Genomic DNA, 21,340 nt, shown 5'->3' with positions numbered 1-21,340 from the left:
GCTGGTTCTGCCTCTGTGCACACACACACACAACACACATACACGTTAAATTATCATAGTATTGTAGCATTATTATGGTTCATCACACAACCAGCCAGATGTTCAGACTGGATTTGGCATCTTTTTGTCTGCCTGTCAAGTCCTTCCCAAAGACCTGAGATAGGCAGATGTGGATGTTTGATGGTGTTACAGATCTCACCGCAGGATGGAAGCTAAAAAAAAGCAGCCTTTTGCAATTGACTTTGGATTTGTCATTGCCAATGGTGTTCAAGAGGTGGTCCAGTTGTTTGGGGAATGCACCTGGGGCGCCTGTTATATACCTTTGTTTGCTTTTGCCTCAGTCGTTCTATTTCTATTTCCAGGTCTTTGTATTTCGTTATCTTCTCCAATTCTTCTCTTCTGCTGTCTCCAGGTACTGCCACATCCACTATCCAGACTTTTTTGCCTTTCTTGTTGACAATTGTTAAGCCTGGAGTGATGTTATTGTTGTTATTTAAGCTTCAATTTGACTCACAGTTTAGGACGGGTAAAACCTTAACATTTCAGGTCCTAACCTAAGAGCTCTTAAGGTAATGTCTGAGTGTGTGTGTGTGTGTGTGTGTGTGGTGTGTATAAAACTTCACAGTTCAGGTCCTAACCAAGAACCTAAGAGCTGTTAAGGTAATGTCTGAGAGAGAGAGTGTGTTGTGTGTGTGTATGTATATGTGTGTTTGTGAATATATTGAGAAGAGGCATGGGGTCTTGCTGATGTGACCTCTGCATATTTTGCAGACCCCTTCAGTTTTCAGCATTTAGGTGCTTTAAATCAGGGGTCATCAACCTTTTGGACCTCAGTGACCACCAAACTCTTAATTTTAAATCCCAGGGACCACTAACCGGTTCTGTGGGCATGGCCTAATTTGTGGGTGTGGCTTGGCGGTCATGTGACTGGCTGGGCATGGCTTGTATGTAAATATAAATATTTATATAAATATTGATTTTTTTTATTAAAAAAGAGCAACTTTTACCCAAAATCAGGCAAAGCAGGCAAGCAGATTGAGTTGCTCACAGAATCATACGTTCATTCAGAGATCTATCTATCTGCCATCAGCTAGCTCAGTCTCTCAAATTTGCTTGCCGTGAGTCTGCACTGAATAATAGAACCTTCAGTCCTAAAGGAGGTTCGTCTGTGCTTAAAAGCAGAGCCGAAGATCTAAAGACTAGCTAGAAAGCAAGAAATGCAACCATTTCCTGCTTCCTAGCTAATCTAAATCTCCTGGCACAGCAGAACAGCTGATGGTTGGAAAAATAGCAATTTAGCAGGCAAGTTTGCCGGGTAAGGAGTGAGTGGGCGGGGAGGGTTCCCACGGGCCATGTGGACGGCGCAGCCTTGTGTTTCTGTGCAGCCTGGATTAATTGCTTTGGGGGAGGGTGCTCTGGGGGTGAGATTTCTCTGCAGCCCACCAAAATTTTCTCACGGCCCACCAGTGGGCTGTGGCCCACCAGTTGGCGACCGCTGCTTTAAATAATACAACAGCTGGGGATGGGAGTTTGTCACTGTTTGAATGCTGCTGTTCTTGTTTGTTTTGTTTTGAACTCTGGGCTTCTTTCCAACTCCTTAACGACAGCTTTGCTATAGGTCCTAGGACCAAGGGGGAGGCCTCTGAACACGGAACAATCACCAATATTCTGAGCAGCTGTTTTTTCCCATAGAAGAGAGAATCTTTCTCTCTGCAGCCTGGACTGAATTGACTCATTTTTTTTAAACTTAATTTTTCTTTGCCAACGTCTCTCTCCATGCCAAATTTGGCCCTGTTCATTCATTTTTCAGAGACTTGCCCTAATGATGAATAGAACCCTGAGGCTCTCTAGATAATTTCTTTTCAAGTGTTGGGAAGAATAAAAGGGGTCCAGAACAAAAAAAATGATTCTCAGAGAGTACAAATGATCCACTGGGCCAAATTCATAATAGGCTAGGTCCTGAGATCTATAAATTAGCTTTGAAGGATGAAAAAAGATCTCTGGAAACCATGTTCGTGGGAGAGAGATACATAGAAAAAAAAATGCTTCTAATTGTGGCTGTTCTCTACTAAAATTTTAGGTTAGACTGCGCAAAGATACGGTTAGGGGACTTGGTAGCCAGAGAAACATTGGCAAGCATCTCAGTTTCCCAAGAGAAAACTAGTAATTTAATCAACGCAGAATTCACAAACATAGTTAACAGCCTCCCTGGGATCTGTGGTTTCCAGTTCTTGCTGGCTTTTAAGATTCGTACTGCTGCCTTCCCTGAAAGAAAACTCAATGCTTTAGCCAATTTTCATGGCCCCCACACAACATGTCACACAAGTTATGTAGATGGGCACAGCCAGCATGGCTGAACTGTTCTGCAACATTTAGAACCGTATTGACAGAGCCAGCTAGAATCTGGGAAGACTCGGGTTAAAATCCATCTTTGACCATGTAAGTCGGGTATCAAACTCAAGGCCGGGTTTGGCCCATGGGGTGCTTAGATCTGGCCTGTGGGGCTGCCCTGGGAACAGCAAAGGACCGGCCCGGAGTACCTCTGCCAGGGGAGTTCAGGAGGGCCATGTTTGATTCTCCCTGACTCCGTTTTTGCTAGCAGAGGGCTGCAGGAAGCTATCGTGACCAAAAACGAGGCCAGGGGAGGGACACATGGCCCTCCCAAGCTCCATTTTTGCTGGCAGAAGGATAGCAAAACAAACTAAAAAGAAAAGGAGAAGTGCATTTGAGCATGCAAGAAGGGACAGGAAAGGAGAAAGGGAAGGAGGAAAGGCAAAGAAAAAGAAGGGAAGATGGGAAGAGAGCAAGGAAGGGAAAAGAAGGAAAGAGGAAGGAATAAGAAAAGAGAGGGAGGGAGGGAGGAAGGGAGGGAGGGAAGGAAGGAAGGAAGGAAGGAAGGAAGGAAGGAAGGAAGGAAGGAAGATTATAATGAAAGTGAGGGTCTGAGGGAAGTCCTGCCTTAGCACTTGGCCACCACAGGTGCCCCTGACACAAGTCGTGGCCCCCCTGGCCACACCCCTTGGCCCTTCTGAGGTCAAAGACAACCCTGATGCAACCCTCAGTGAAATCGAGTTTGACACCCCTGATGTAAGTCATCAGTTGACTTTGGGTCAGTAGGTCCATCTCTGTCTCTTTCTCTCTCTCCCTCCCTCTCCTTCCCCCCATTTCTCAGTTGTTGGGTGGAAAAATAAACAGCACTCTACATTGCTTTTGATTTGGTTTGATTGCTTATTTTACCTTATGACTATTCTTAAGTGTAGTACCTTATGATGCTTGACGAATGTATCTTTTCTTTTATGTACACTGAGAGCATTTGCACCAAGACAAATTCCTTGTGTGTCTAATCACACTTGGCCAATAAAGAATTCTATTCTATTCTATTCTATTCTATTCTATTCTATTCTATTCTATTCTATTCTATTCTATTCGTATTCTATTCTATTCCTATTCCTATTCCTACTCTATTCTATTCTATTCCTATTCTGTTCTATTCTATTCTATTCTATTCTATTCTATTCTATTCTATTCTATTCTATTCTATTCCCTACCCTACCCTACCCTACCCTCCCTACCCTACCCTATTCCTGTTCTATTCTATTCTATTCTATTCTACCCTACCCCTACCCTATTTTCTTTCTGTTCTATTCTATTCTATTCTATTCTATTCTATTCTATTCTATTCTATTCTATTCTACCCTACCCTACCCTGTTCTATTCTATTCTATTCTATTCTATTCTATTCTATTCTATTCTATTCCTATTCCTATTCCTATTCTATTCCTGAGAAATGTGGAATATATCTCTTAGCAATGATTATTCTTTAGCTTAGATGCCCTCTTCCCTACCTAATGATGATTAAGTGACAAGATCCACAGAAGTGGACCAAGCTTTGTAATTCTAGAAACCAACAATAGATTTTGGTGGCCTCCAGGACCACTCTTACTAGAAGACTGGACGAACCAATAGCCTTAAGGCAGCATGTTGAGAAGAAGAGGTAGTAGAGGGTCTTTGCTATTCCTCTTCAATCACCTAGTGCAGGGATGACCAACCTAGACAACGTTAAGATATGTGGATTTCAACTCCCAGAATTCCTCAGCCAGCCATGCTGGAACCTTAGTGGTTTCCTCCTTTGCATGAAAAAAAAAATTGTGTATGCTCCACAATCCATTCTGAAGCTCTTAAATGTATCTGTTCCATCTGGTCCAAGATGCATTCTAGAAGACTTCTATATATGGAATTAAAAGTGGGCAGCATCTTGTCCAGATTGTTAAGTTTCATTACCCCATCTATAGAAATGGCTGCTGTAAATGACCTCCCGTTGAGATAATTTTAATGGGAAACTAGATAGATTCATGGTTCAAAGAATGGCTGCTGGCTTTGAAGGGTGTACATCATCTGAAGAAAAAACTGTGGGAAGGTTTAATTCTAATGAAGTAGGGATTGGTGAAAGTGGGCGTGTTCTTTGTTTGTGAAATTCCCAAATGCATTTGATTGGCTTCTATGTTACCCATAATGCTGAACGACATGAACCCTTGGTCTGATTTGACACGGATCTTTCCCAAGATGCTTGCTTCTATCTATCTCGTGTCTTGATGGGACGAGTCTGAGAAGTTTTTATTTTATTTTGTTTTATTTTTTATTTCATTTGTTTGTCAAACATGTACAAGGTACCAAGTATAGCAGTGGTGGGATTCATTTTTTTTTACTACTGGTTCTGTGGGCGTGGCTTGGTGGGTGTGGCAGGGGAAGGATACTGCAAAATCTCCATTCCCTCCCCACCCCACTAACCTGCTTTCCAGCTCTGTTCTCCTGTGCAGGGCAACCAAAGGAGACCCAGCCGAACAGCTGGGACTCGGGAGGCAGAGAATAGATGGGGGCGGGGCCAGTGATAGGTGGTGGTATTTGCCGGTTCTCCGAACTACTCAAAATTTCTGCTACCGGTTCTCCAGAACTGGTCAGAACCTGCTGAATGCCACCTCTGAAGTATAGGTATGAACATAAACATGAACAAAGGAACTAAATACAGATAAATGGGAACAGTAAGACAGGCTGGTGCGCTTATGCACGCCTCCTTTAAGGACCTCTTAGGAATGGGGTGAGGTCCACAGTAGACAGTTTGAATATGATTTCAGGGTTCACTTTGCCACATGAAAATGTAAGATGGAAGATCCTCTAAAATACAAGGCCGCATTTAAGACCACACTTGGAATACTGCATCAGCACAATATAAAAAAAAAATGTTTCCAGAGACTCTGGAAAGAGTGCAGAGAAGAGCAACAAGAATGATTCAGGGGCTGGAGGCTAAAACACAGGAGGAACGGCTATATGAATACGGTATGGATAGTCTAGCGAAAAGAAGGATTGGGGTGAAATGATAGCAGCGTTCCAATGATTTTAGGGGCTGCCACAAAAAAGAGGGGAGTCAACCTATTCTCCAAACACCAGAAAGCAAGATAAGAAGCAGTGGATGGAAACTAATCAAGCAGAGAAGCAATCTAGAGCTAAGGAGGAATTTCCTAACTGAGAACAATCAACCATTGGAACGACTTGCCTTCAAGTTATGGGTGCTCCATCACTGAAGGCTTTCAAGTAGAGATTGGACATCCATTCATCTGAAATGGTATAGGGTCTACTGCTCGAGCAAGAGGTTGGATTAGAAGACCTCCCAGGTCCCATCCAACTCTTCGTTATTCTACGTTCTATACAAGGGTCTTCAAACTTGACAGCTTTAAGACTTGTGGACTTCAACTCCAAGAATTCCTCCTCCAGTCATGTTAGCTCGGGAATTCTGGGAGCTGAAGTCCACAAGTCTTAAACTTGCCAAGTTTGAAGACCCTTGTTTTATAAGATGTAAGACCTTATATAGAATATCACTGGAACCCTGTCACTGCCCTTAAAAAAGCAGATTTCATAATATACCTTATATTTGCTCTGAAATTCCATATCTTTATAGAGAAATGATATCCCCATTAAATAAAGGGTCTTATAGATTTTCATCACCTTGGGCCTATTTTTCAGCCTGATGTGTTTTCTGTGGCAAGCATGAATAAAGGTCAATGAGGAATGATTTATAGTGTTTTCTTGGTAGTGCCCTCTACAAGGAGCTCTTGGATGGATCTGTATTCCCCCAACACTGGATTTATTACTGCCAGTCTGTGAGGTGACTCAGACCTTCTCAATTTGTCCTTGAAGGGGTAGTTGGGAAAGTTGGCAGGTCATTTTGAAAAGGGCACTTAACTCAAGGAAACCTAAACGTGATTTTGTTTTTTTATGTTAAAGGATATTGCAATCCTTGGATGACTTCATTGTCTAAAAATAGTCCATCGAGTGGCAGGATTTGATTAACAAAACTAAGGACAAATTAGCTGACAAACTGGTTTGCGGGAGAGAGGTGGGCGTTGCTAAGCCTTATCTTGGATTGGGTTTTCACCTAATGAGAAAATCGCAGGCAGTACATTAAAAATGGACAAATAGCAGCATAAAACCGAAAAACACAATAAGAAACCCACAAACATCAATAATTAAAGACAGCCCAATTAAAGGCCAACCCCCCCAAAAAAAAAAAAGGAATGATTTAAAAGCAGCAAGGAATACAAACCAAAAACTAAAATGGCCATCCAGCTCACACATAGGTGATTCTGTGTGGTTTACAGCAGTTAAAAATCTATCACATTAAAAAAAAATCCCCCCTCCCATTACAGTTAACAACAAATCAAATCAACCACTTATTGTTTCTATCTCTATTTGCTGTCCCCAATTTTTTAGAAAAGCAACACAGTGGGGGCCAACCATACCTTGGAGATGATTGACAGCTTTGGAATCCTTATTAAAAGCTGCCACCTAGCTATGAAGGATGGAAGAAGGGGGTGTTGTTATTTGAGTAATTTTCAGTAGACCTAATAGATACGTAAGACTGTCAAGGTCATTTTCTATGGCGCAGCAAGAATTATAGTTGAAAGGTGATTGGTCCATGTGATGATGATGTGGGAGAAAAGAGGTGGGCGTTGATTGATATTGTGGGAAGTCTGGGGGGAACCTTAGTTCCGTAATTCCACAGACGTGCCAAGTTTCTGTTTTTTAAATAAAGCACTTCGAGAATATGCTTGTCTCGGAGTTACTGATTGAAACAGACAATTTCTGGAACCCTGACAGTGATGTTCCATAGAGAAGGGTCCACCACCAGGAAGGCCCTTTTTCGTGGTCCCACCAGATGTACATCCATAATCGATGGGACCGATAACATGCCCTGACTTCCTGGTGGGCTAGGTGGATGTAATAGGGAGTGATGGTTCTTCAAATAAATTGGCCCTAAGACATGTAAGGCTTTAATGGTGATAAAGGAATCCCTGCGGATTTTACTCCAACTGTAGGGGGGCGGCACTCATCTCCAGGTCCATTGGACCAGGGTTATCCAAAAATATCATGTGACCAGCATGATGTTGCAGAGCGCTTTTTCTTCCTCGTCGAAGTGGTACCTGATTATATACTCACATTTCCATGCTTTCGAACTGCTAGGTGGGCAGGAGCTAGAGCAAGGAACGGGAGCTCACTCCATTGCACGACGCTCGGGTCTCAAACCCAGGCTGTCATTTTAATCGCTGAGCCATCGTGCTGCCCTTAATGGTAATAACCAGCAACTTTTATTGAACTGATGCACAATTCTAAACATTTAAGTGGTCTATATAGGTTTATTGCAGATAGCAATAGCACTTATATACCACTTCACAGTGCTTTACAGCCCTTAGCGGTTTACAGAGTCAGCACATTGCCGTCAACAATGTGGGTCCTCATTTTACCAACCTTGGAAAGATGGAAGGCTGAGTCAACCTTGAGCCAGTTAGGATCAAACTTCTGACTGTGGGTGGAGTCAGCATTCTAACCATTGAGCCCCCATGGCTCAGATGAACCTTGGTGACTGGGCACAGGGCAGGGATTGGAGTAGGGAAGTGAGATATTCTACAGGTTAAATGTGTGTAGAGATTTCAAAAACAAGCAACTTATTTCATCAATGTTATAACTACTTCTATCCTAGAGGTTCAATTTAAGAGATTGTATGTGAGCTTTCTAGCACTCAGGTAGGGGGAAAAATGTGTTTTCTCAGATACGGTCAGATGAATACAGCACCTCCAATTTGCCAATGAATCTTTTGTCAACTTAGAAGGAACAATTCATTCCTCCCCCCCACACACACACATTTTCAGGATACTTCGAAATTCCTGTAGACAGGGCTAGCCTCTCATCAGGATTCCCTCCAAGGAAAGTGTGGTACTTGCAGAATGAAAGCCCCTTTGTAGAAGCATCTGAGAATCATTTCCTAACTCTGAACCATGTTGAAATCAGTCTTGTAATTAGCACTCTTTTTTCCCCCTCCAACAGTACTTCAAAAACTACATTTTCTGCAAAAATGATGCTTCAGTGAAAGAGCATTATACTGTTGCAAAATCATAAGGCTAATTTGAGGAACTCTATTCCAATCCCCACTCTTTTGCTATGTGTGATTTTTCTAATTAAACACTTCCAAACTACACTTAGAATGCATTCTTTAAAAAAAAAAAAAACCAAAATGAAGCTAAGATATAAAATGAAGATATTAGCAAAAAAAAAAAAAAAAAAGTAGTTAGGGTTTTCATAATATTATGGTACAATAGGGCTAGCTTATTTTGGAAAAAAAATGTGGAGGATACATTTTATTTTCATTGGGGTTTTTTTTGTCTTCCTTATTAAAATTCTAAATTGAATTATATTTGTAATTCAAAACAAATATTGGCAGTGCAATCTTATATACAATGAAGAAAATCTCACTGAGGTCACCATTTAGATTGGATTAGGCTACCCACAGACACCAGTATTGGAAAAACCATCAGAAGTGAAACCATGAAAGAAGAAAAGTACTTTATTGTTGTGTCATTGTTCTTCTTTTGTTGTTTTTAAACTTTGGGTTTACCACCAAGAGTTGCAGGCAAGGAGATAGACAGACATCTAACAGATAGATATATAGCAATAGCACTTAGATTTATGTACCACCTCACAATGCTTTACAGCCCTAAGCATAGGTAGGTAGGTAGGTAGGTAGGTGGATGGATGGATGCAGGGGTGGGCTTCAATTTTTTTAGCAAGGGGCTCTCTGCCCTAATGGCTGGCTGGGTAGGCATAGCTAGGTGGTCATATGATCAGGTGGGTGTAGCTAGGTGGTCATGTGACTCAGTAGGTGTGGCCTACTCGAGGCCGCTTCTTTGCCCTAATTACCTAAAAAAAAGATATATACCAAAAAGTTGTTTATTATTTCGTGCATTTAATAAATAAAAGACTGGGTGAAACCAGACTGGAGTCTTAGTGGAGTTTCTGGTGAGTTACGTGATTCTTATTATTTGAGAATTAATCCCCTCGGAGGCAGGGCAGGGAGTTTCTAGTGGCTATATTATTTGATTTTCTCAGTGGCTCTCCCTCCCAAGCACTGAGTGGATTGTTTATCTAGCTTGCAACACTTTTACAAGGTGTGAAATGCTCTTGGCTGAATGCCCAGAAGTTCCATTAAGCCTATTAAGAGCTTTCCCTTGCTGCTTCTCTTTCTGAGGTTATTGGGGGCTCTCTGAGCCCTGCAGAGTCTTAGTTAGGGGCTCTCCTGAGCCCCTGCGAGCCCCCAGCAGCCCACTCCTGGATGGATGGATGGATGGATGGATAGGGATAGATAGATAGATAGATAGATAGATAGATAGATACATACATACATACATACATACATACATACATACATACATACATACATGCATGCAGATAACTATCCTTTTTCCTGAAAAGGATGAATGGGCAGGTGTCCTACACAGGCAACCTTTTGTGAATCCTCTTTCGCGGGTTCTGCAAATTTCGTTACAGGAAACTGAACTATGGCTGTATATTTTGACCTTTGGTTAGAGGAGAGCCAAAGCCAAGGCAACGGACCCAGCCTTTCCTTAATTTGGTCCACGTCAACTGAAAGAGAACACCTCTTGCTATCATGGTAGACAAGATCTCCGCAATTAGAGGAAGCCCATTGATGCCCCCTTGTTCTTCTAAAGTGGGCAACCCTGTAACTTTTCCATCTGTCTAGGCTTGGATGTAGAATTGGGCTGATGAAAGCGCCCCCTTGTGCTGTTCGCACATGCTAATCTAATTGTTCTGCCTGTTCACAAGTGTCATTACTTCGGAGTATTCTATTTAATAGCCTTAATGTATTCCACTCCATTCTTGGTTGTTTTTAAACCCTTAAACGTTATGGCAGCTATCATTGCTGTCATCTTATTAAACAAGACCTACATTTTCAAATGACCTGCCTGTTCTTCTTTCAGAGAAGATAGATCTGCTGACCTCTTCACTTGATGGGCTTACATTATAGAGTAGAATAGAAGAGTAGAATAGAATTCTTTATTGGCCAAGTGTGATTGGACATACAAGGTATTTGTCTTGGTGCAAATGCTCTCAGTGTACATAAAAGAGAAGATACATTTGTCAAGAGTCATAAGTACACATTTAATTATAGTCATAGGGTACAATAAGCAATCAAATCATACTAGGAAACTGTCAATATAAATCGTAAGGATACAAGCGACAAAGTTACAGTCATACAGTCACAAGTGGGGAGTGATGAGAAGGTTAATAGTAATAGTAGTGCAGACTTTGTAATAGTTGGATAGTGTTGAGGGAATTATTTGTTTAGCAGAGTGATGGCGTTTGGGGAAAAACTGTCCTTGTGTCTAGTTATTCTGGTGTGCAGTGCTCTATAGCATCGTTTTGAGGGTAGGAGTTGAAACAGCTTATGTCCGGGATGTGAGGGGTCTGTAAATATTTTCACAGCCCTCTTTTTGACTCGTGCAGTATACAGGTCCTCAATTGAAGGCAGGTGGGTAGTAATTGTTTTTTCTGCAGTCCTAATTATCCTGTGAAGTCTGTGTCTGTCCTGTTGGGTTGCAGAACCAAACCCGACGGTTATAGAGGTGCTGATGATAGACTCAATAATTCCTCTGTAGAACTGGATCAGCAGCTCCTTGGGCAGTTTGAGCTTATGTTCCTGATACCAGGGGACAGAGGCAGTGCCCCCCCGCCCCAAAAAAAAAAACAGCTGCTGAAGAACAATAGGAAAGAGCCATAAACTTTCCCCCTAGCCTGTTGGAGACACTAAATTGGCCAAAAGCAAGCCAGACGAAAGGCCTCTTCGTATAAAATGCAACAGGGTGTCCCTCGTGTTTTTAATAGGCAGAATCTGCCCCCAGAAAATATATTCCTCATTTATATAAAGCATTTTGCATTCTGGTGTTTTGGATGGCAGTGCTTCCTGAACAGCTTGGAGAGCTACGAAACACAGCACAGTTCCTGAATTTGGGCGGCTGTTCTAAAAAAAGGCATGGCACAAAAAGAAAAAAGGAAAAAAAAACTAAAAGTATTGTGCAGGCATTAAAGATGTTTCCCTTCTCCTTTCACTAGCAGGTTGTAACAGAATAAAAGAGTTGGAAGGGACCTTGGAGGTCTTCTAGTCCAACCCCCTGCTCAAGCAGGAAGCCCTATACCATTTCAGACACAATGTCTGTCCAAACTCTTCTTAAAAGCCTCCAGTGTTGGAGCACCCACAACTTCTGGAGGCAAGCTTTTCCCACTGATAAATTGTTCTAGCTGTCAGGAAATTCCTCTTTAATTCTAGGTAACGTGCTAAGCAGGAGGTGGCCTGGCAAATATTTGGAAGGGAGACTGGGAAATTTCAACCAGGAGAAATTGGAAGGAAAAAAAAATCCCAGAAGAAGCCTTAGGGGTAATCCTTTCTGTTTTCTGGAAAATTCCTTGAATGTGCCCATATACTAAAGAAGATTACTATTCATATGCCAAATGTCAGATCAGATCAATGTCCAACAGGCTGCTCTTGAGAAGCTAAACAAGATCAGCTCTGGATTAAACTTGGTTGGGAGACACCAGAAAATTCCCAATAACTTAAGCTGGCAAGTGAACAAATACCAGTAAGTCATTGACTTACAAGTGGTTGCTTAGCAACTATTTGAAATTATGACAGAACCGCCCCCCCCCAAAAAACCCCTCTTATAACCTGATTTTGAAGTTCTGACAGCTGCACAGTCCCCAACCCCCATAGTCACATGATCCTATTTTGAATGCTTAGGATCGCCTTATTGGCCATCAACAGCGTCCCGCGATCATTGACTGTGATTTTTGACATCTTTTGCTGACTTCCCGGGTTCCTGTCAAAAAACACGCACTGCATGCGATTGACTTCAAGATTGTTGCATTAACTTAACAACTGCTGCAAAATCTGATTGTAAAATTGGGGTCATGTGATGACTTAATGGCCGCGCAATGATTTAGGCTGTAATTCTGGGCTCTGTATAGGGTCATAAATCAAGGACTGTTTGCAGGACAGAAGAAAGATTAAAAAAAAAAAAAAAAGAAAAAACAAAACCACATTGCTGCATTGTTCTCAGAAAGGCAACAGAGATATTCAGTGTAATCCCCAAATGTCAAGCCCTACTCCAGGGAGTTTTCATTCACTACAGGTAGTCCTCAATGTATAACCATTTGTTTAGTGACCATTCAAAATTACAATGGCGCTAAAAAGTGGCTTGTTTTTCACAGGACTGTTGCAGCATCCCCATGGTCACGTGATCGAAATTCGCAGGCTTGGCAACTGGCATGTACTTATGCCTGTTGCAGTGTCCCAGGGCCATGTGGTCCCCTTTTGTGACCTTCTGACAAGCAAAGTCAAAGAGGAAACCAGATTCACTTAACAACCGTGTTACTGATGTAACAACTGCAGTGATTCACTTAACAACTGTGACAAGAAAAGGTCATAGAATGGGACCAAACTTACTTAACAACTGTCTTGCTCAGCCGTGGAAATGTTGGACTCAGTTGTGATGATAAGCTGAGGTCTGTCTATGCACTGTACATTAGCAAGAGAAGCTTCGTTAAAACCTTTCCTTCATCCTCCGATGTGCCCACAGTCACTTCTGTCCTATTCAGAGGACTCCTGCAGCTATAAATCATGCCTTAATTGTGATTTCTCCAGGTTTCAAGTTGTACAATTCTATTTGGAATTGCATTCTTAATTCCCAAGAGGACTGCTGCATATAAACCCTAAGAGGATGCGATTCTTAATCCTATCGTGATCACAGAAATGCTCTACTTGATTCAGGAGCTTTTGTTCTCTAGTCTAAAAAGAAGAAGAAGAAGAACACTACATAGTGATATGGGCTTTCTTTGATACTGGTACATGACTTCCCCTGAAGGCAGAGCACAGTCTTGATCCTTTTGCTAACAGAACCCTCCACAGTGAGATTGCAGGTTTATAGGCTAGTTGCAGCATATGAATTTTCGTCCATATGAATTTCCGTCCAGTTTTCGAGCCAAACTGGAATTTTAATGTAGATTTTTTTGGTTTCACCTACTATACTGAACGTAGAACATTTCTTATGTAATGTTTTTGAAAGTATCTATGAGTTTTGCTTTTGTTACACCATAAAAAAGCATGCCACCCTAATTGGAGATCATGGCCTTCTAGAAGCAGTAATCTCTTATGTCTAAGCGTTATCTAAGCAAGTGGTTCATACTTACAACGGTCTCAGCATCCTGGGGTCATGTGATCCCCGTCAGCATTACAGCAAACCTCCATTCCAACCAATAACTCCAAGACAGACATCTCTCAAAGCTTCCTTTATTTGGATAGTAACTGGCACATCTGTGGAATCCCGAATCTGAAAATTCCAGGCTTCCTTGCAAAAGTCAAAACTACAAATCCATCCCCCCCACTTAGCCATCACCACATCACATGGTCCAATCACCATCCGTCCTAAAGTAAGGTTCCCATTTCATTATGCGCCACATTCCGTGATCTTGAACCAGCAAAATAATTTTATTTTGTCTAACTAGGTATACTCAGGGGTGGGATGCTACCGGTTCTTCCCGGTTCTATAGAACTGGTAGCTCTGAAGAGCAGCAGACACTAAACTGGTTCTGTGTTGCCTGCTGTTTGGCCCGCCCAGGCTCTTACCTGTCCGTTATTTCCTGCTTTTTCAAACTCAGCTCTTTGCGTGGCGCAAAACATAGTCACCCAACCGGTAGTAACACCGGTTGAATCCCACCCCTGGGGATACTCCAATGAATTCCTCCCTCACACTTTCCCAGGCTCAATTGTGGCAGCATCGGATTTTAATATGCCTTCCAAAGCTGACAGTCCCCTTTTGCAACCCTTTGAATCGGGAATTCAACAACCTTGTTACTAACTGAACAACTGCAGTGATTCACTTTTCCAACTGTGAAATGGGGCACAAAACTAACTTAACAAGTGTCTCAGTTGACAGAAATGTTGGTTTCTATTGTGGTCGTAAGTCAAGGATGACTTGTAGTTTCAAAATCCCTAAGAGCCTGATGATATTTCTCTTCCCTCCCTTCTTCTTTATAATCAAAGTGGAGTCACCGTTAAAATGTCTTTCTGCTGCCTCTGCATTCCTGCTCCAAGGTCACGTCTGCGCTTCTCTGTATCACGCTGCTATGCTATACTGTGTGGTTTGTTCTTATTTTGGTAAGATGATATACAAAGCCAGCTAATGCTATTCCCCCTTCGGCACTGAACACAGAATGTTGATAGAAGCGATATGGCTGGCTGGAAGATGGATGTGAGTTTTATTGTGGCCTCTCAAACCCAGTTCATTATTTTCAACGGGTTTTATTTTGTTTGCGACCCTGTGTTCCTCCTGGGTTGATGGGCAGCAGTAGGCATTTGTTTAATAAATAAATCAATAAAGCTGTAGGGTTTTGTTTTGTTTTGTTTGTGAATTTCACAGCCGCCTAGGAAGGCAATAGCCTTCTGGAACAGGAGATAGGGGGGGAAAGCTGTCCCTGAATTTAAACATAAATATCCCCACCCTTGTTCTGCTATGGAGAATTGTTCTTATCTTAGTAGCAGCCGTGAAACCAGAAAAAACACAAATCCATCAAGAGAGCAATAGAAACGAGGTAGCCAGTCTCAGGCCTCTGAGCTTACACAAAGAAATGAAACCAATAAATTGGCCGATCCGGTGAAACAGCTGCCAAAGATCAATACCCACAGTAGCTGTAAATTGTTGAGAACAGATTCTTAATCAATCAGGGAGGGGGGGCTCAGGAGTCTAGGACAATAACCTCTTGCACTGCAATTGGACTTGCTCTTCTTTCTTTCGAAGGCCTGGGAAAATAAAATGCAGCTGCTTTTTGAAGCGTTTCCGATGGCAATACGTCTCCATCCTCATCCACGTTAAGGCCAATCATGCCATAAAACATGGCTTTTAACCAACTTAATAGTTGGCTTCACAGAACGTTATGTCACCCTTGAGAATGACCTGACCTATTGTCTGGATCCACCTTTCATTCAATCTCCCAAACAGAGCTGTCATTTCATTTCAATACCTGTTTCTGTGATGACCTGGGGCGTGGCACAAAGGCAACACAGTCAGATAATCAGTAGGAGTCTGTTTATTAGCTCCAACTTTGCCCCCAGTGTCCAGGTTACCTTCTGGCTGGAGAAAAATTTCTCCCAGGAACAGCCTTTGGGCTTCAGAGAATCAAGTCCAAAACGTGGTCAACAAAAACTGTAACTATAAGTCCAATCGAGGCAAAATGAGGTAATTAGTCCAGCAGGGCAAGAGAAGGAATTCCAAACGTGAAGGCATGATAGCAATTCAACACGGTTGGGAGGATGCCAGGAATGCAGGTAACCAAAGTCAACACAAGATAAACTCACGTTTGCTCCCAGCAGCTGCTGCACTCAGCATGCATTTCTTTTAAACTCTCTTCTCAGTTGCAGCTAATGAAGGGAATCAGGGCCCTTTCCTCCCCCATAAGCCACACAACCCTCATTACTCTCTTCTCCATTCCTCCCTGCATGCCCTGGATGAAGAGGGGGTGGGCCTGGGTCTTCCTCTGAACTCCCTCTCCCTTGTTCTACCTCTCCCCTGCTCTGCCCAGCTGGCCTTTGCCCTTCCCCAGCTTCCTCCACGGCCAACGGAGCCACACTCCCACTCCCTATCAGCTGTTCATCTTCTTCCTCGGATCCAGACTCTGACAGGGGCATGACACACTCACTTTGGAAGGAGACAAAACTACAGGTAGTCCTTGACTTACAACAGCTCATTTAGTGATGGTTCAAAGTTACAACGGCACTGAAAAAAGGTGAGTTATAACCATTTTTTCACGCTTAGGACTGTTGCAGCATCCTTGCAGTCATGTGATCAAAATTCAGATGCTTGGCCACTGATTCATGTTTATGACAGTTGCAGTCTCCCAGGGATCATGTGATCCCCTTTTTTGACCTTCTGACAAGCAAAGCCAATGGGGGAAGCATCTCTACCAGCTTGTATTCCCTTGTGATCTTTAATTGTATGGATTGAGCCAGGTACCAATCTGGTCCTTCTTTGGATAGCTTTGCTATTCATTTCTCTCTATCCTGCACAATTCTCAGGTTAAGTATTAAAAAAGGGGGGAGGGGAATGGGGTGAGGAGGGGAATTTAGTAGTGGCAAAGTCTTAATCCCCTTGAAAGAAATCCACCTTGCACCCTTCCATCTCCCCCAACCAAACCTAAGTTCATTCTTTTGGCGTGGGATGACCATCTGTTATTTTGAAGCAGGAAAAACCAAAAAAGATGAAAGTCAATTAAGACTTGGCTGAGAGCATGGGGAAAGCCTACATCATGCTCCATCTGGCAGCCATGAGAAGTTGGCAGGAGACCATCTATTGATCTTGAGGAGAGCAACAGTTCTTGATCGCTTCTCTTTTCTCGTCTCTGGCTCATCCTGTGAGCTATCCGATAGCCCACTTTGACACAAGCAGAGAAGCTTGTGGGCCAAGGAACTGCGTGATTTCCTGACTGTCCAAGAAACGTATCCAGCTTGCATAATGCATATCTAGCTTACACAGAATTAAATATTTCAGGGGAAAGAACTACTGGATCATAGGAGGTCTTGATTTCAGTCCCAAGCCCTTGTTAGAGACATCAAGTAGAAAAGGCCTGAGATACTTAGGATTCATTGCAACACTGCAGAGGTGAGCCAATGATCCAGCTCAGCGACCAAGTTCACACACTTGGCTGAACCATAATGTGGATTATGGCTTAACACAAATCCAGGTTTATCATAGAATTGGAGGATATCTATGAGGTCAACAAGTCCAAACCCCTGCACACTGCGAGATTCACAACACGATCCCTAGTAGATTACTATCCAACTTCTGCTTGAAGTCCTCCAGTGAAGATGAAATAGCCCCTCTATGCACTAAGCTCTTCAACTCACTTGACCACTCTTCAAAACGTTCTTCCTAATCTATACCTATATCCCTTACCCCATTAACTTTAGTCTTGCCCTCTGGAACAAGTCCAATCCCATTGCAACACGACATGACAGCTCTTCAGGTACTTGGAAGACAGTTATTAGGTCTCCTCTCTAGTTTCTTTTTCTGCAAGCTTAATCTATCTAGGTTTTTGAATCACTATCCATACTAAACATACCTAGGTTTTTGATGTTTCACCTTCTCTGAACTTTCGACACCCATTGAGCCAAGGACAATAGCAATAGCACTTAAGACTTATATACCACTTCACAATGCTTTACAGCACTCTCTGAATGGTTTACAGAGTCAGCCTGTTGTCCCCCAACAATCTGGGTCCTCGTTTTACTGACCTCCAAAGGATGGATGGCTGAGTCACTCATGATCCGGTCAGGATTGAACTGCTGCTGTGGGCAGAGTTAGCCTGCAGCACTGCATTCTAACCACTGGGCCACCATGTCAAATAGGATGAGACTTTATATCCATGCAATAATCTAGAACATGGTCATTGTGCAGAGACAGCTAACAGGTTCTGAGGAGTCATTCAGGATTTGTACCTGGTCACATTTCCTGCCTGCTTCCTTGCTGTGATATTTTCAAAGAGCAAACTCTGTAACCCTTGTAGAGTTTCTTGGATGGTTCTCTTCTTCTGTTCAGATAAACCCACGAAGGTTTAGGTTACCGTATCTACAAATCAGGATGAGCATTAGGTGACAGCAAAGATACTCAAAATATTTATTTCTGCAGCCCATCTGAATAGCCCTAATCAAACTATGCTGTAATTTTCCTGCCACTGAGCCTTGACACATAGTGATTTGCAAAATATGGCTTAATAGATGGACGTGCAATTTGTTCTGGACTTTGTTCTACCTAGGCTTTGGAGTAGTCTGCTAGAAGTGCATTCAAAATAGTAATTGGGTCAGGAAAACAGATGAAAGATGGATGATATGATTAGTATCGAACTATATATTTAATGCATTTCTTCTTTCACAGATAGGTGAGTTAGATGGCAGTACCTGGTAATCCTGCCAGGCCTCAAAAAGCTATGAGTTGGACCTACTTAGTCTTTGAAGGAAGATCATCATAATTGTAGGCTGGACTGGAAATTTTTTTTAAAAATCCAGGAAACAGTACCTCTTTCTGATCCACCTTTATCTCACGATAAATTACAATTTGGCAGTAATGTTTGAAGATCTCAGGAAGCTGCACACAAGGACCTGAGAACCATAAGAGGCCTGGATGGGATGTTGTCCATCGCTGGAATAATGTGCTGGTGCATCTCCAGCCAATGCTGGTTTATCCAGTAAGCCATAGTTCATCAAACTGTATTTTAATGCAGCGTGCAGGCCAGTTTCTCTCATTCACTGAGCTCCAAATGGGTTTCCTCTGTGGCCTCTTGGATGACTGGGCAAGAAAGAATATTGTGTACTTGGTGTTCAGACTTAATGGGTGACAAAGCACATTCTTGTCTTTGTGTTTCCTCTCAAGCATGCTTCCCAAGTCCATCTATCAGATAACAGATAATCAGAGTTGGAAGGGACCTTGTAGGTCATCTAGTCCAACCCCCCGCCCAAGCGGGAGACCCTACACCATTTCTGACAAATGGCGGTCCAATCTCTTTTTGAAAGTCTCAAGTGATGGTGCTCCCTCAACCAAGGAAGCTAGGAAGATCACCAGGTGCTCCAGCTGTGCCCCCCAAAGGAATAAATGCTGCCTGTTTTGACACTATGCATCTGAAATGGGAAGATTGCCGGTTATAAAACATCTGTTCAAAGAAAAGCAACGGAGCTGAAGAGAGGAGAAAGGATGATGCTTAAACTTGAATACCCACCTATGATTCATTTTATTTAACAGCAACTGTGGCTGGAATGGGTTAAGCATTTTTCTTCTTCCAGGTTCCTGGTATGTTTTTTTTACAGACAGGAGAGAATCCATCCATTTGGAGTTTACTAGACGTCTTTTCTATTTGGCTTAATGTCCTCAGTTTGTTTTTGCAAATGTTTGCTGGAGATTAGGTGTGTACCTATGTATCTCCACCACTAGGGGGCAACAGCTAGTTAACCTTGGCCCCCTTCTGGAATTGGAATAGAAAATAACTGGATGGGACCTTGGAGGTCTTCTAGTCCAGCCCCCTGCTCAAGCAGGAGAACCTATTCTACTTCAGATAACTGACTGTCTACTCTCTTCTTAAAAACCTCCAGTGATGGAGCGGCCATGATTTCTGAAGGCGAAGCAGTTCCACTGATTAATTGTCCTCACTGTTAGGAAGTTACTCCTTAAACAAAGCAGGTTGTTGTTTGAATGAGAGACCAAGAGGAAATCACAGGCAGATAAGATACACGTGGAATTTAAAAAAAACAAACTCCTAAGGTGAATGGCAAACCATCATCATACTATCCCAAAAGTGCTTTTTCAAGAGGCAACTGGACTCTGTTTCCCGCCCCCTTTTGAAGACATTTTGCTTCTCATCCAGGAAGCTTCTTCAGCTCTTCTTCAGAGCTGAAGAAGCTTCTTGGATGAGAAGCAAAACATCTTCAAAGAAAAAAAACCCAGAAAGTCCAATTGAAAAAGCACTTTTGGGACAACCATGACCTGGATGACTTGAGAATCTCCATAGACATCACCTTACTACTTTGCCAAAGAAAACCAAACAACATATTTATACAGGCTTCAGCAGCCAAGATCCACTCAAAGGCATTTTCAACCTCCCTTCTTCACAAGAGAAGGCACCGCATTGCCGATTTGGAAAGCTAAGGTGAGATGAGCATAGCTTGCACTTGAACAAGAGAACGCCAGAAAATCTCAGAGCTGCACATTAAGATTGGGAGGTGAAAAAACCAACTACAGGTAGTCCTCGACTTACGAACGCAAACTGACCCAAACATTTATCATGGCTAAGCAAGGCAGTTCAATGAGTTTGGTCCCATTTTGTGACTTTTTTTTGGCAGCAGGTGTTAAAGCAAATGGCTGCAGCTCTTAGATGAATCATTCAGTCCATTAAGCGAAGCCATCTTTGATCCCAGAAAGGACAAAAAAGTACAACCAGTTCCAGTAGATCAGTGATGGCTTTTTGGCATCGAGTGCTGAAAGCACACGTACATGTGTGCGCATACCCAAAATGCAACACACACACGCGTCCGGTGCATGCGCATACATCCCACAGGCATGAGCGCCCTGCATGCATGTGCCTCCCATGCATGCATCCTCCGTGCAGGCACCCTTGGTGGGGTGCATGCACCTCCCCCACGCATGCGTGGCGGAGGCCCGAAGACCAGATAGCCAGCAGGAGGCGTGCGCGAATGCACGGTGGAGCTGAGCTGGGGTGACAGGGCGCACATGACCACATGCGTGTAGTCCTTGACTTTAACAACAGTTCATTAAGTGAGGTTCAAAGTTTCAACGGAGCGACTTACCACTGTTTTTCACTCTACTGTGGCAGCATGTTCACGTGATCAAAATTCAGAGGCTTGGCAAAGTGGTTCCTAGTTATGACGGTTGAGGTGTCCTGTGGGAGTCACGTGATCAGCTTTTGCCACCTTCTGACAAGCCGAAATCAATGGGGGAATCCGGCTTCCCTTATAACCATTGTGCAAACTGTGACAAAGGCAGCGATGACCTCAACGACTGTGGCAAGAAAAGCCGCACAATGGATCGCACGTTTTCCCTTAGCAACGTCAATTTTGGGGGCTCGAGGGTGGCCGTAACTCGAATGGCTACCTCGTCCCCGCGTTTCCAAGGGCCTCTCTGTTTGCACCCCTGGAAAACGTGCCACTTGGGCAGCATTTTCTCCAGATTACACACTCACGTCACAACACTTAACACCACCCCAGCAGCCGTGAGAAGAGTCCGCGGGACCAACGCCCACCCCGTCATTTCTGGGTGGGAAAGCCCCGAGCGCCGAAAAAAAAAACACCACCTCGCTGCCGTTTTCCCCTTCCCTCCATCGGCAAACGGGGTTTCTTTCCCCCGTCTCCTCCCGACAGCCTCCGTTCACACGACCTGCTCTCCCC

Source organism: Notechis scutatus, chromosome 3, assembly GCF_049901735.1.
Source record: "Notechis scutatus isolate UNSWTSFEM ecotype Mainland chromosome 3, rNotScu1.2, whole genome shotgun sequence".
Lineage (NCBI taxonomy): Eukaryota > Metazoa > Chordata > Lepidosauria > Squamata > Elapidae > Notechis > Notechis scutatus.
This window is presented reverse-complemented; position numbering follows the sequence as displayed.